The sequence below is a fragment of the Heliangelus exortis genome, chromosome 10 (assembly GCF_036169615.1).
Source record: "Heliangelus exortis chromosome 10, bHelExo1.hap1, whole genome shotgun sequence".
NCBI lineage: Eukaryota > Metazoa > Chordata > Aves > Apodiformes > Trochilidae > Heliangelus > Heliangelus exortis.
Genome location: NC_092431.1, coordinates 2,876,248 through 2,890,733, shown reverse-complemented (window position 1 = coordinate 2,890,733; position 14,486 = coordinate 2,876,248).

The window sequence follows — 14,486 nt, the reverse complement described above, 5'->3', positions numbered from 1 at the left end:
ACCCTCCTCTTCAGGTGTGCCTGTAGGCAGAAAATTCCTGAATATGTTACAATTTCTACCAGAAAAAAAAAAAAAAAAAAAAAAAAGAGAACTATTTATAGAGTATTTACAGGTTGCATTTTAGTGCTTTTCCTTCACAAACCCACCCCTATGGTATGGCAATAATGATGAAAAATCAATCATTTTCCTTTTTCAGTGTGGTTGATCCAAAATGGACTTTTTTATTGAGATGTTTGATAGCAGGAATTTCAGAAGTCATGGTGCACACCTAAATTAATTGCACCTTGATGTCAGGGGCATCACCTGCCAGCTGCAGGGAGGACGTGGTGCTCTCCATGGAAAACCATCTAGCTACTCATCTATATCACCTCCCTATCCCTTATTCATGCTCTTGTTTTCACACCCATTTTACCCCAAAAAGCACCCACAACTCAAAGAATTATTTGCACCAAGCCACAGCCCTGCACATGATGCTTTCTCATGTGTCTGTATCAGACCAAATGAAGGTTTTTGGCATCACACCCCTGCCCACAAGAATTCCCTGCATCTGCATCTTGTTACAGGCTGCACCCCATCCAAATGCCATGCTCTGCTCACAGTTTCACAATCTGTTTCAGTCAGCACAGTGGAAAATGGTTGTTTTGTAGAATTTTTGCTGTAATTCTGGAGAAAATTTTGCCTTTGGGGGCTTGGTGATCTTTGAAGCTTGGAGGGTTGCTCACCCACATGAATAAACCAGAAATTGTTTACCCAGAACTATCCTGTTGAAACCATCATGTTTTTTGCACAATGTTGGTTTCTACCATAAAAATAAGTCCTTTATTTGTTTATTTATTTATTTATTTGAGCGACAGAAGTAAGACATGGGATGGGAAAATGTTTCATGTTTTTCCACAGCAAAAAAGAAAATTAAAGTGGAAGGTGAATGTAAAATGGAGAATAAACAGATGTTTGTTTCTGTAAAAGCTCTGTGCTTTTACCTGAGAAGGAAGGAGAGATGCTCAGAAGGGAGAAGAAACAAAGACATTCATTACTCAGAAAGAGGAGGATGTTTAGCACTGAGGTACATTATGGGCAAATCTACTCTGATTCTTAGTTTAAAAATTAGAATGAAATCAGCCTTTGGGTATCCAGAACAACAAACCAGTTTAACTGGACTTTAGGATGGTCACAGAAGCAATAAATAGCTTAGCCTAGACAGGAGGAACAACTTCAGCCTCAGAGCAGACACCATCTGACAGGACAGGTTTTCACCAAACTAAGCCTGTCCTGAAGCAGAAGGATGCAGAGATTGACCATATCCTGTCCCTATTCTAATTCCATGATTCTTGTGTGTAACACAGGAATGGATTCATGGAAATACACTGATGGGAGCTGAGGATCACAGGTCTGCCAGGCTTGCTGCAAGGCTGCTTTCTTGTCCTGCTCAACACTTTGGGGTGAAAAGATTTTAGTTCAGCTCCTAAACAAGAAGCTGCTTCCCTGTGTCAATGGTAAACATCATTTTTAAACTCTGCAGGAACATGTCCCAGGATTAAGGGCCAGCTGGAAGCACATCTTCCCTTTCTACAATAAGGATTATGAGGGAAAGGTGGATGAACCAAAAATTAGCCTGGTCAAAGGGTTGAAAATAACCATTTAGTCACCTTCTAGCATTTGATTTTCTCTTCCCTTGAAGAAAACCATTATTGATTCTGGTGCAATGTAATTCTGCTTTCCAGGTCACATTTTAAAATCTCAAATCATCTGCAGCACAGGTTGATTCTGTCAACATCAATCTTTTTTCCAATAATTACCCTTGAAATCCTTTTGCAATTGAAATCAGTTCATGCAACTGACTGTGAGACTTTTCTGGTAGCAAGTAGCAGAATGAGTTCTCTATGAAAAAGTCAGCTCAGGTTCATACATGACATCTTTCTCTGCTCTGAAGTAAGAGAAACCCAAGTGTGAAGCCTCACCCTTTCTTTGGGTGATGTGAGATGATAGGAGAAAAAAGGGGAAGAAATTAAAACCATAAAATTAAAAAAAAAAAAAATTAAAACATTTTAATGGTGACTTTGTATGATTTTTTTTGGAAATTGAAAAGATGAATATTTCTTTTTATTTTAAGGATGAATCTCATCTGATAAACAGAAATATATTTTGCAACATCTCTATCTAGCTATAGACCTTTTTTTTTTTTCTTGTGGTGGTACTGCTGGTATCCAGACACACTTCTGGGTAACCTGAGGGCTTTTAGCAAGATATTTGGAAAGAAAAAAAGATCAGAAATTAAATTGATTTAAAAATCCTGAGAAACAAAATGATCATTTTCTCTGAGAAAGCATCACTGGCAATTTTACTTTAAATGCAGCAAACATCCCCTCCCAGGGAGTCACTCTTCTTGCTTTCAGGACTCCCTGGTGTGTCTTCCTTATTATAACCCACAGTTTTCTGCTTGAAAGACAAGGTAAAGATGAGAGATTACACATGACCCTGCTTCACTAGAATAAGTCAGTGAAAATTACAGGTATGGTTTATGTTGTTTTCAAGAACAGGATGTCTGTGTGGGGATTATTATAGGTTTTGGTACTCTGAGCAGCAAAGATGGAAGGCAAGCAATGGTTTCCAGTCACAGGCACCACAGCTCTCAGAGAAACATGGCTCAGGTCTATCTTATTCTTCAGGTGAGCCTTCAGAAAACCATGACTTTGTAAGCCCTCAGGTGCTTCCACCTTGCTTTCTTGAATTTTATCTTCCTTTTAGTGCAGGAAAATAGTGCCTTGTTTCAAAGATGCTGCTCTGAGTCAGTACATCTCCCTTTGGGTCACAGCAGCCAAGGGAAAACAATTTTGTAGGCTCCAAAACCTTTAGAATCTGCTCAAAAAACATACCCTACACATTAAGCTGAAGCATCTTAACAACATGCCATGAGAACCAGAAAATGGTTGGGTTTGGGCCTGATAGGAGAGCAGTGGCAGGCACAGAGATGGGGAATTTCAGAGACACTGAGGAGCTGGAACAGCTCATCCTGAGGATGCTGATCCAAGGTAACCACCCAGAATGAAAGGAAAGGTCTTTTCTGACTCAGTGCTTAGTAGTAGCTTCCAATGAACTTGTTTCTGCAGAGGGTTTAGTGTGTGGAAATATAAAAATATATACACATATATATATATATATATATATATAGTGCAGCCCTCACTATAATAATACAGTCTCCAAGATTCTTCTCCCTTCAGTAGGGGTCCATTTGCTTGCAGATCTCATTTTATTATTATTAACTGATGTTATTATTGATTTTATTTTGATAACTGATATTGTTATTAACTGATGTCATATGATGTTCTCATCTGCACAACAGAGGAAGACAGAGTCATTGCTTAACAGAGCATAAAAGTGGCAGTCTGAAAGGCCTGCAGTTGAAGATCCAAGCTCAGCAATGTGAATTTTGGTTATTCTGGCAAATATTCATTTTTCTTTCAACATAGGTGTCATTTGGGCAGTTGGGTGCTGTTAAAATGCTTCTCCCAACACCTGAGCATAGACCAGCTGGATGTTTTCAATGAACAGCCAGGACATAGTAGGAGGTGAGGACTGAGCTCACTTCCCATGCAAGGACAGGACCTAAAATCCTGCAGCATCTTGTTCTTGCTGTTGGAAGATGTCCCATTACAGCTCTTTCCACGTCTGTCTTGGACACTCACCATGTACTGAAATGTGGGTGCCCACTCTCTTGTGACCCAATGAACTGTATTTTCCCCCAGAGGTCTATTCTGGAGCTCCTGGCAATGAGGAAAACACTGCCAGTCCTTGCTATCTGTTTTTGTTTGGGTTTTTTTGTTGTTATTTCTGTTTTGTTTTTTTAATGGGGTGCTGACTCCACTCCCCAGTGATCCTAAAAGGGACGAAGGGCAGAAGTCACTATTTTCCCCACTTGCTCAGTCCTCTGAAAACTCCAGAGAGCTTATCACTGCTCTTGCTGAGGATGTATTAATGGCAGGAATGTGAATCCCATTCAAGAATGTGGATTTGGCTCTTCCCAGTGCAGATCTCTGTGAGCTGGGCTGGTGGAGGGGAGGAATGGTTGACCTAGAAAAGACTGCAACTTTTGGACATCAGGAGAAAGCTGCCAAATTTCTACAAGTATTACATGTAAAATCTCTTGACCTGCATTTATGTAAGGGCTTCAGCTGTGATTACCACTGAGCTCAGACCATTCTTGTGTGAACTGAAGGCCAGAATCTCAGAGGGGGAAGTCAGTTGATTCCCATTCTTTATCCCTCTACACAGAGACAGATGGGATCTGCTCACTAAATACCAATTCACTTCTCTGAAGGTCCCCCATACAGGCAGCTTGGAGCTGGATGATCTGTAGGTCCCTTCCAACCAAAACCCTTCTGTGATTCCATGAAATGCCAAAACATCCACATAGGATTCATCATCCTCCAAGAACAACTTAGGGTACTGACAGCTCAGGGAAGAAACAGCAAACAGCACAAGGTTCCATTTCCAATCTTTAACATCTATCATTTTTCTTTCCTCACATTGCAAAGCATTAAACTCCAGGATCAAGTCTCTGATCTGTAAAGTGTTTTCAGTAACATGGGAGAGGGCAGAGCCAGGGGCAGGGACAAGGTTACTGTGGGATGTTAATTTGCAGTCTGCTTGACTCCACCTGCAGCCCAGAGTGAGTTTGGGTATTTAATTTATTTCACACATGACTTGCTCTTGCAATCCTTTTCCCAGAATGCCAGCCAGGCTCTACAACAACCCTGGACTCTGGTTCTGATATCACCTGCTCTGCAGCATGCTGAAGGCAGGACAAGAAATCTCTGGGGATGTCCACACCTGCAAAGTGGGAGGGGAGCATCCTTTGATTTAGTGGAAACCACAACTTTTGCCCTCGTGTTTCTGGGGAAAATTGTGTCTGGCTGATGGATTAACAGGCAGGAACTCATCTTCTTCTGGGTTTATCTGTTTAGATATGAGGCATAATGCATCATTCTTTCTGTTACCTTTAATTAGTGCCTGCAGAATTGGAGTCAGGGCCACATGCAGCTAAAAAGCTGGTGCACTGAGCATCCTCTTTAAATATCCAAGAGCTGTGGGAAGGAGCACTTAACAAGGACTGTATTGTACAAATGGGGAGAAAAGTAGCTGAGAGAGAACTGGGGGCCACGCAGCAGGCAGGTGAACAGCAGCACATGGAATGGTGCAGAAGTGGGAATTTTCCCTGCTGGGATGGAGTGGGGAGGTTCACCTCTTCTGATCCTTGCAGGAAAACCCACAAGTCTCAAATCTTAATGATACTGCCAAAACTTAGCCACTAATGGGCATGAAAATGCCTTTCTGGAGCTTCAACACATATGGACCATGTTGAGCCATCATCCACCTTGCAATTTTCCAGCCACTTTTCTGCCCTGGTTTCTTCCAAAAGAAGCTTGTGGTGGGCAGGGGACATGCAGAGCTCTCCCTGACACATATTCAAACTGGTAACCACAGAGCTCCAGTTAGACCTGTTTAGTGGGGACAGTGGAGTGGATGTAAGACACCTGCTGACCCCTTTTCCAGGCATTGCTTTAGCAGAAGTTTGTATGGATGGTTTAGTACCCAGAACCAAACATCCACAATTTTTAAGTGACAATAGGAGTGAGAAATCTGCTGCCACACACTTCAATATCCATGCTCTGGCTTGGATTATTTATGACTTTGCAGCTTCTGGCTCTGAGTGTTGTCCCACTGTGCTGAGCTATACAAAATAAAAAGATTATTTTTTTTTTTTCCCAGTCTAAGTACATGGCAATAAACAGGCAGGTTAAGAAGGAGAAAAGACAATGATGGTAGTGCTCAGCTTGTCAGGAGGCAAAAAGCTTTCTTTGTGTTACAGCAAAAGGGAATAGGCACAAATAAGACATCCTCAGGTGGTCTTGCCCCAAGTCCAGCAAAGTGTGGGAGGGGAAAATTGTGAAGATGTGGCAGCCTGCAGCCTTCTCACTTCATAATAGGCAAGTCATGAGAGCTTCAGCTCTCCTGGGGTGTTGGCAAAGTGATTTAGAGATATTAGATTGAAACACCAGCAAGTTTCAGAGCTGATCTGGGTTGAAATCTAAGAAATGCCCGTGTTTTATCAACTTTTACTGTTTAAAGCATCCCCATGCAGTGAGAAACAGCTGTTAAAGAGTTAATCCAGCTCAAGACTCATTACAGAATAACCCCCAGGTCTTCTGCCTCCCTTTACCCAGTCTGAGTGCTGCAGGTAGCTGGGCCATCTCATCTAAAGATGGTTTGAGTAGGTCTAAAACTCTGTCCTGCACCCACTGACTGCTGAGCAGAGGTGCCCCCAGGTAACAAGTGGAAATTTCCAAGGGATTGAGGAAAAAATGGACTGAAGGATTCCAAGGGGAAGATTAGTCATTGTGTTTTAAACATGTTTAGCATGAGCTAATGATTAGACATATGCAAAGGAAGACACAGGTAGGTGGTAATTAAATGAGGCTCTTGCAGTATTTTGGCTGCTTCTCAATTCCATATCAAATGAGGCACATTATACTCTTAACAGACAGCTATTTTTTTTTTTTTTTTACATGTGCCAGCTGAACCCAACATTTAAAACAGAGCAAAGAGCACTCTGTGATGTGGAGTATTTAAAAAAATGAAAAAAATAAGGAGCTTCAGCTTCAAAACTGATGTTATAAATCAATTTGACACACACACACAAAAAAAATAAATTAATCCTAACAAGCTTCAAGGGAAGTAAACAAGCACACTGTTTGCTGTTGGAAATTGTTTGCTTGGTGTAATGTGTCTTTTAGGTTACCATAAATGCTGAGATAATTACAAGGAACTGCTCTCATTTGCAGAATCCATCTGATACATTCTGCCACGGATTCTCACCACTCCATCATGGAACTTTGCACAGCAAAAATGCTGGCAAGGAGTATGGGTTTTAAAGAGGGGAATATAGAATTAGGGTATCCATAAGTAAGGATGAAGGCCATGTGATTAATCAGATTAAAGCAAAGTGTTGTGTCTAGGTGAATCTGCTCTTAACAAAGTGATCAAGTGTCCATTTTACAGCTGGGCTGAGCAGAAGGAAGGCTGGAAAATACAATAATTATAATTTATTCCTTTAATTGACAAGGCAGTCAAACAGGAAGGTACAGTCTCTAGGTGGAATGCCTACAGTTTTTTTGGTGGGCCCCTCTTTCACCTACAGGAAGCTTTGTGATGCCTGAATACAACCATCCCTAAAGTACAAGTAAGGAAATCCCAGAGGGTTTGTGATGTTCTAAAAAAAAAAAAAAAAAAAGGATGATAATATTTAAATATTTAAATGAAAGGATCAAGGCACTGCCAGAAGAGAGAACTGCTTATGTCTCTCTAGTAATAGTGACAGTGAGAGGAACACCAGGGAGGTTCAGAACAACTCCTTGGGAAGTTGTGCTCATTCTGAGGAATTGGCACAGCAGCACCTAAGACCCTGCAATGAGTTTCCACTTAGCCCAGATAATTCTCTGGATGACCCAGCCCTTTTTCCCTCTGTTGGCTGTGGCAGTGTTCATGGAGGAAGCTGGTTCCTAACCAGCTGGAAACTACTGCTGGGTGTTTGATGGAGTACAGGAGGGCATGAGCAAGAAACATTTCTGGTTTTAACCCTAGGGACTGACCTGGGCCAAAGTAGACCTAAGGGGCTGCCTCCCAAGCCTCTGGCATTTAAAACTTCCAAATTAATGAAGTAGAAATCAACTCTAAGGCAAACTCCTGAATCAAGCACTCCCACTGTCATTTATGCCTTTGAAGAAACTCCTCTAATCACACCTCCAATATAGGAGGATGCTTCTTGTAAAAAGCTGGAAATTAATTGTGCCCAATTGTTCAGGAACATCAGACATCACTCTCAGGCTGCTCTGCTTGCCTCTGAAGTGCTTTGCAAACATCAGATGATTACAGAGGCTTAGGGCCAACCACTCTGTACTGGAAAGCTGCTTTAGGATGGCATGGTGGGGGCCTGGGGCTTCCTGAGCAAATGTATTTGTGCACCAGGTGTCAGCCCAGTAAAACATTTTATTTCAGTGGGGATCAAGTCTGAATAATATGACTTTGTTTACTCAGTTGTTAAATTGCTTCCTGATGTGCCTTTAATGCAGTCTGGAACTGCCTCCTTTTGCTATAATTTTGTTCATTAGAGCTCAGTTGTGTTTTTCTCTGTTTGGTGAGATGGTGACTTGCCTTGTTAGGCTGTGCAGGCACTTGATGATTTTTTCCATCATTTTCTTAGAAAAAAATATTGAGTGTTTCAGTAAGAGCTGAGTCTGAAAAGAATGCTGCACTATGATAAATGTCTTAAACACACTGAGAAACATGACTCAGCCTTTAGATGATGTTTTAATTATTGGTACTCAAGTCCTTACAGCTCTAGGTTTATTAGTTTTAGATTTAAAGGCATTGATGCAACTGATCTTCAGTACAGTCCAAGTAGTATCTAGTATTTTGACTCAGATTTCATCTGCCAGCTCAGCTGATGTTGAATGCTGAAGCCAGTGAAGTTTTTACCCTTCCAAAAAAAAAAAATAGCAAGGTAGAGGGAGAAGGAAGAGATAACACCTGAAAGGCAGAAGACGTGGTCTCAAATCTTTGTTCTGCTCAACCTGGAAAGCTTCTTTCTGAAATCCCAGAACTCCCAAGTATCAGTCCTGTCTATAAAAACATCTCTTAAAACCTCAGCCTGGAGCTATTCTGTTTCGTGTAAATATTCACTGGGACAAGTGCCTGACCTTATCTCCCCTCTCCAGATCTCTGGATAATACTCAAATAACCAGAGAATAACTCATTTCTTCTTTACTCATTGGATCTCCAATTCTTTACACCAAACAGGGAAACTTCAGTAGGATTCACTTACCCAGAGTGACTCTTATGATTGCAGCAACCTCTTTGACTACAGAAAACCCACAGTTAATTTCTCTGATACAAAAGCAGCAGCAAGGGGAACAAAAAGCAGGTTTTCCATAACCCAATGAGTCCCCTGAATACTGAACACTGGGCCAAAATCCAGTAAGGTCCTTCCTGAAAGTTTATCCCAGGTTTCTCTTTATGTACAGTGATGTCTCAGCTGCATGGGTGGGAACCCTGAGAAGATGAGAACTTCCCAGGGTTGCTGAGGTGCCACTGATGTCTTAGAGCAAGATGAGCAGTTGGTTGGTTGAGTCCATGGGCAGCCAACTGCCTGGAAAGCAGGAAACCACACAGTAAAGTCATGTGGGGAAGAAGGGATACTTGGAAATCTTGGCTGCACTTGGACATTATGCTTCAGCATCTGAGGTAGCTGTCAGATAACTCTTCTCCTTTTGCTATACCCCCTCAGATCAGGTTCTGATTTTTGGCAGTGCTTGTATCAACACATTATGTCACAGACATGACATGGTTCTGTCACCAGAATCTTGTGGCTCTGGGCAAAGGGAACCAAATTGCACTTTTTTGCATTTTATCTGAATGGTTTGTTTGTTAATAACCAATAATATTTAATAGTTTTGAAGCAGTTTCTTCTTCTTTGAAATGTTCCAATAATTCCTGGCTGAAATCTGGAGAAATGTTATGAGGAATTGGATGTTTGCTGTTGGACTTTTTTTTTTTTTTTTTTTTTTTTTTTTTAATGAAGAGGGAATTCTACACTGCATCTCCCTTGGAGGTGTTCAGCTTTGTTTTAACACTGTTGGCTAAAATAGAGCTCCCTTTCTACACTGTGCTGCTTTGAGGTCCTGTATAATGGGCTAGGAAATCATGCATGCTTTTACCAAAAAAATGCTCCCACTTGTTATCCTAAATGTGCCTAAAATAGCTGATGTGCTAGGACAAGATCTGAAATGCTACCCTGCTGGAGAAGTCACCAGATCTTTGATGGCACTTCCAGCCCTTCTGAGCATCCATCATTCTTGTTATAAATCAGTTTAGACTGCAGGATGTAAATGGCAGGGGCTTTTTTTTTTTTTATTTTATTCTGTATTTCTATGCCACACCCTACAGAGAGACTTTGATCCATTTGTGTGGCTTCTGGGCTTCTCTGTTACAAATATAAAAAGATGATAATATAATGAGCAAAAAAGAATGAGGGTGTATATGAAAGCATGCTCAAATCAAGAAAAAGCTGGTAAAGCAGACCCAGAAAATCCCAAATATTCAGAACATATAAATGACATGAATATCCTGGCTTGCTGTGGTCTAATTTTTAGTAATGGAAGCAATCGTGCAGTGTCATCTTATTTATAACCACATCAAAACTGCCTCTTAAGAAAAAAAAGCAGTTGTTTTTTGTTTTTTTTGTTTTTTTTTTTTTGTACCAGCATTTAAGTTTCCCAGCTTTGAAAATAAATACTTAGTGAGGTAAATTTTCTGTATTTCTAGCAGATTATACAGGCATTTTGTGTACTTTGACAAGCCTGAGGATTTGAAAGTGCTGGGTTAGACCTGGTCAGGTCCTTTTAAATTTGTGTGGTTGCACAGCTCCAACACTAAAGTTTCTAGATCTATTTAATCCCCAAACTTAGAGTTTTATGCAGTTCCAAAAACTGCAGTCAGGTTTTCCTGAAGAGAAAACTGAGCAGGGGCATGGCCAGCAGGGAAAGGAGCTGGCATCTGGCTTAGAGCATCCTTGGTCTCCCTCTTCTGGCTCAGCTTGAAGGAGCTCCCTTCATCTGGGATGTGCTGCAGCTCACTGGTACCCCCTCTGCCAGGGGTGAAGGGGACATTTGTGATGTGGATGTGTCCCTTTGTGGTGTGGATGTGTCCCTTTGTGGTGTGGATGTGTCACCAAGCTGTGGTCCAGCCCGTGGCTGGAATTAGCAGCCTGGAGCCCAGAGCCAGTGGCATTTTCAATTGAGATTTGCCACCCTCCTCCCATTTTTATGCATTCAAACTTTGAGAAAATCACCAGGTTTCTCTTTCTTATACATGGAAGGGAAAAAAGGAGGATGAGGGATATTTGGAAATCTGAGTGGGGAAAAATTCACAGGTTGTGACCCTGGATGTTCTCATGTAGCCAGTAATACTCAGCTCTCTGTAATTGCATATTCTACATCCTTGCCAGAGCTGAGGGCTTAGAAAAGATAAAACCAAGTTATTAAGTTACTAATCTTTAAAATTTCCAGTAAGACTTTTCTGCACTTTTAAAAATACTGTTACAAGTCATTCTGTCAGCAAAATCAGATGGGAATTTGAGTTTTCTCTGAAGGGATTTTGATGTGAAGAGCACACTTTGGATTCTTCTTTTTTACCTTTCTTCTCTGAGCCTTGTTTTCACAAGCAAGCCTCTGAGTAGTCTTATTTCTTAAAAAAATAATAATAAAAAATATGTGAAGGCTACAGCTGTTAACATCTTGTTTTCAGCAATGCAACATCAGAATTCTTTGCCTCACAGTACCAAGGGCTGTAACCCACTGTTTCAGTAAAAACAGAGGTATTTGGGACTCTGCTTGACATGGAATGTGATAAAATTCTGCCCAGATAGATCAGAATTTCAGATTTACAATACCAGAAGAGCTGGAGTTGTTTTGCTGTGCTGTTTGTTACTGCTTCTGAGTTCTCTTCATTGTGTCTGTCCTTGCTGATGATTTATGCATGAGATAAAACCAGGACCTCTGAATACTGGGAAAGAGCCTGTTCTGAGTATCTTGGGGTTTGAATTGCCTGTCAGGTTTTCTGTCTTTGTACTGATAGGTGCCTTGGGAAGATGTAGCACACACGGAAAAGTCCTGCAAGAACCTGTGTTTGACAGGAATTCCACCCCCCCTCCCAATATTTGCAGAATCAGTTTACTTTTTTTAATCCCTTATTTTGATTTTAGTATTAAAAAAAACCAAACCAAACCCCAAACCAAACAAAAACCAGGATAAATAAGGGAGGACTATTCTCAACTTAAAGCTGACAAGGCACAAGTCACAATTCCTATGTGCACCTAAAAATAAGTGCCACTTGCTCAACTTCCAAACTCTTTCACCAAGACAGAGGGAATCCTCTTTGCTACAGCCCAGATAAAGCTTGGTAACAAGATTTGAAATTAAAATAAAAAAAAAGAAAAACCCCAATAAGTTTACCAAGATTAGAAACCTTACTGCCTAGATAAAAGTTGGTAGAAAGAAATGAGAAAATTAGGGGAAAAAACCAAACTGTAGCAAGATTAGCAATGAGTCTGACTTTGTTAGGGAAGAAAAAAGATGGTTTTAAGGCCAGAACTCCTGAAGTTGTGGATTTAGGAGCACGGGGATGTAAATTGTGCCCTTTCCAGTAACAGATTTCTGAGTTCTTGTATCTGTAGGGCAAAGTGCTGGTGTCCAGCCAAGCAACTGTGATGTGGCACAGTTCATGTGCTCACTCTTGTGATTCTCTGAGGTCTAATTAGGGCAACACTGAGTGCAGGAACTAACCCTAGAGGGCTCTCAAGACTCAGGAACAGGCTGTTCATAGAAAAGAAAGGATTGAAGAAGCAGAGCCTTTTAGTTCAAGCTGCAATTTTTTTCCTTCAAAAAAACCCACCTGCTACTATTGTGGGTATTATATTTTTTATATATATTATATAAATATATTTATATGTGGGTATATTTATCCTTATATATGAGTATTGGCAAGAGTTTTGGTGCAATGTTTCTCAGTTGGAAATACAGTTAGGGAGTCTTTAGGAGGTTATGGGGTTTTTTTCCTTTTTTTTTTTTTTTTTTTTTTTTTAAATCCAGGGAGAGAATATTGTAAAACAGCAAACAGGACTTCTGAATACATTTGGTAAATCTGTTGACAGCCTCATAACAAAATACTAAAAATCAGTGGATGAGCTTCAATCACTGGGGAATTACAAAAAAATAACTGTGAAAGGGACGATGCAATAGTAATACAATTTTTTTCATTTGGATGATCTTGATGCTAAAAAAGCCAAATATAAATAGCAGATCTGTGATAAAATACCATGAGGGCTGCAAATTTTGAGAAAGAGCACATGGTGTGTATGTTAGGCATGAAATTCTCCCAAGGACAGCAGCTAAGGCAAACTTTTTAGGCTTTTTGACTTACAAAAAAAAAAAAAAAAAACAAAATACCAAAACCAAAAAAAAACCAGGTTTGCCTGTCTGGCCCATGTATTTATTAGGAAGTTTTACAGCCAGATGACTTCTGAGCCAGCATAACAATTGCTGTTACTTGGGGTACAGCAAATCCTCACTGCCAGGGGCTGTATCAGCAGCTGATGTAGCATCCCCAGCAATCTCAGCCTTTATAGGAGCAGGTACATCACTGGAGCAAAATTGCTCCAAAATTTTGCCAGGAATGGGTCAGCCACAGATATTTCTCATTTGAGCAGGAGGTTTCATTCAAGGGACTGAATGAGAGTTGTTTCTCTGACTTGAATCCAACCATTGCAAAAAGCAACACATGAACAGGACTTGGCAGGGAAGATGAAGCCTAAAAATGGTGTAAAATGATGGGTTAAAATGTGGCTTACCAAGGAGTAAGAGTTGTCAAGATGATGGCAAAGGAGAAAACCAAAATGTGAGCCCACAAGGAGGGTGAGAAAGAGTTAAGGTCAATAAAAACTTCAGCCTAATAAAACTTCTGCCCCTCTCAGCTACTTCTCAGCTTTTATCTGCCTCACAAACATAGCTTTAAACTACAAATATTATTTCATACACTCACTCCTTTGAAATTATGGGGCCAAGGTTAGATCCTTTTAATTATATTTACCTAATCAATAAAATTCTCTTAGCACAATTTGATGTGCTGACTCATTTTCCCCATATCCATTGGCTGTGTCTGCAATTAAACCCTTGCAAGGTGCTTTGATTAGGGAAAGAGTTTTGCAGCATTAAGAACACTTTACATTAAGGCTTTTCAAGGGAGTATTTATACACTAATTATTTTAATCCTAATAAAGACATTCTGTTCTGCTCCTCCAGAAGAGAAAGTCAAGTCCTGGTCTCAACATTGAATTAGCTGCAAGCTTGTATTTTTCCTGACATTCTAATTATATATGAGAACAAAAACAAGACTTCACTCCTGGCATCTCAGTTGGAAATTCTGCTCTTTTTTAAAAAGAATGGCAAAAACCTCTTTGCATCCAAGCCAGAAAATCTCACATTATAAATCAGGATTTGTTTATTTGTTTTATAAAAAAATCAGGGATGTATTAATGCTGGGTGTATCACCTTGATTCAGCTATATTGGCTGATCAGAAAACATGATAATAATGGTGTGCAAGCAGTGAAAATTACATTGTTTGTCTACCAGTGTGTTGAAACAAAAAAAAAAAAAAGTGTAAAATAAAAATAGAACACTGAAACTAATTTTCCAGATTAATAGATTTATTTTTTTTTCTCAGAAATATGACAAATTCCTCAAGAACAACAGCTGGCTTAAGTTTTAGGATCTGGAACAAAATCCTCATAACCTTTTTGCCTTTTGAAATGCTCACCCTTGGCTGCTATTCACATGCATCAGATGTTGTGTAGCATTAGTAACAGCAAAGAGGGAAA